This window comes from Schistocerca serialis, chromosome 2 (genome assembly GCF_023864345.2).
Source record: "Schistocerca serialis cubense isolate TAMUIC-IGC-003099 chromosome 2, iqSchSeri2.2, whole genome shotgun sequence".
NCBI classification, from domain to species: domain Eukaryota; kingdom Metazoa; phylum Arthropoda; class Insecta; order Orthoptera; family Acrididae; genus Schistocerca; species Schistocerca serialis.
In genome coordinates this window covers 409,233,032-409,235,485 of record NC_064639.1, presented here as the reverse complement: position 1 = coordinate 409,235,485, position 2,454 = coordinate 409,233,032, and positions in this window count along the sequence as shown.

The window sequence follows — 2,454 nt, the reverse complement described above, 5'->3', positions numbered from 1 at the left end:
TCTATAACGTGAAAGCAGCCACGTGCTCTCCGCCATTGTACCTGCGGCTGGCCACTTCCGCCTTCCCCAAATTTGGCTCATTAAGGAGACCTTTTGGAAGGAGCCCGAGCAGCGCACTTCTCTCCACGCGACGGCAGCACAGACAGAACACGAAGTGTTAGCCAACAGAGGACATGACTCATCAGCTGTAACTGCCCTCTGCAAGCATATGCTGGGGCATGCAGTACTTAGTCACTGTTATCCCATCTAATTAAACGCCATAACAGTAATAAAAATGGAATGGGGGCCTCGTTCGTGAACAGGGCACAGGAAGAATAACTGTCGATATGCATGTACATGTTGCAGAGGATGTGTAAGTTTCAGGGAAGGTGTACCTTCACTACGAAGAGGTAAGGAATGTGAACTCTGATTAAACAATAAAACATAAGTCATAGTTGGAAAGTTACATTTTATGAGCTACAATTCAATAACGTAAAAATGTCATTAATGATGGCGCATACCTACTCAGCTGTGTCGGTCTCCAGTGGCCTCAGAACACCGTATTTAGTAGTACTATCTGGTAAACCATGACGAATTTATAGTCTCCATCTGGTTGCAGTTGGAAGTCGATCAGATCAACTTGACATCTGGACTTCAAGTTTTTGAACTGCACGAGCCTCACTACTGTTCCTTTCTCCTGACCTTTTTGTTTTGTTATCAAGTCTCACATAAGATAAGATAAATCTGGACCTATCTGTATGGCTGTGAACATTTAATCGGTCTTTCGTTGCCACCGTGATCAGTCGTTACAAGAGCACCATGCAGAAAATCGTACAGCTCTTCATTATGATGTAGTAGTTAATCTTGCCTTCTTCGGTACAAGGGAGTATTAATTTCGTTATTCCATTCAATTAGAGCATGTCATATCTCATACTCTTATGCCATCCTTCTTTCTTCCACATTTTAGTGATATATCCTTGCTGATAAGAGACTCTTACTTTCCTCTGTCCATGAAGACACAGTTACAACTGGGGTTTCCCTATTCCACTCTTAGATGTTCGTAGAACTTCACTGGTTAAAACATAGCTGCACTGCTGACAACCATGGCTGAACTGCTTTCTAACAACACAAGAACCAGCTGACGAAAATTACATATATGGCGACGCCTGGTACCACTGTTGGACGCAACCAGTAAAAGGCGCCAGTGATGCTACACCTTCACTACTGGACGCGCTTTTTTCAATTTATGGTAAGTTTTCACTGATCATTTTAGTAATAGTACACATACAGTAGGGCAGTTTTACCTTCCCTGAGCATTCACTTCCTCTATAACATATTGGAACGATTTTACTTAACACCTGTTTCGTTTAACCTTTAAATCTACAGTGGGTGAAGGGCTGACCCAATAAAGTGAACATTTCGATTCCAATCGGTTTATTAACTCCCCAAAACAATCTCACATAAAATTTGACAGGTGCCACTCTGGCAAGATTATTTAAGAGACATTCATTACATAAAATGATAAGCAAGTTAATAAATCATTAGCCAACTTTGAGAACCGCCACTCAGGCAAAATATTTAAGAAACACTCATTACGTTAAATTATAAGCAGGTTAATAAATAATATCCCACAAACATTGAGGACGGCCACTCAGGCAAATTATTTAAGAAACTATCTTTACGTAAAATCATAATCAGGTTAATAAATCATCTCCCATAAACATTGAGGACCGCCACACAGGCCAAATATTTAAGAAACTCTCATTACATAAAATCATAAGTTAGTTAATAAATCATCTCCCACAAACACTGAGGACCGCCACTCAGGCAAAATATTCAAGAAACTCATTACATAAAATCATAGGCAAGTTAATAAATCATTAGCCCACAATCTCCCACCAAAATTGACAAAAGCGACTAAGGATGAATTTAACCATAGCTTTGACAAAACAATTCTAGTTAGGACACATTATTTAAGACCATTTCAATCCCAAACTTTAACATTACGTGTAAAATAACAGTTGACACACAGCCTCAATTTCAATACGAATAATTATAACATATTTATTAAACATAACTTGGGCAATCTTGCAGGGCGAATCACGAAATTATTCAAATGCCCATTGACTTGTAAGATGAACCTTTAGGGCATAGAAAGTTATAACTCTGTACAATCGTAAATGAGTAACAACAGAAGCAAGGCCCCGGTTTGTAAGGCCGAAGTTTAACCACGAACGTTGGAACCGACTGAGGGAAGTAATTGTTCGTCAGTAGATGTATTCTGCCTGGAATTACCTCAACTGTGTTTCTCACCTTGCGTTTCTACTCCACAGTCGCATCACGAGCAATCGACTTTGGCAGCTTCAGAAGGGTCCCTGATGGATTTCTTATTCAGATGACTTCCAATGACTAGTCCACTTTCGAGTGATCCAGCTGAACTCTCCTGGCCGACCTATGCTGCTGTCATTGCTTCAT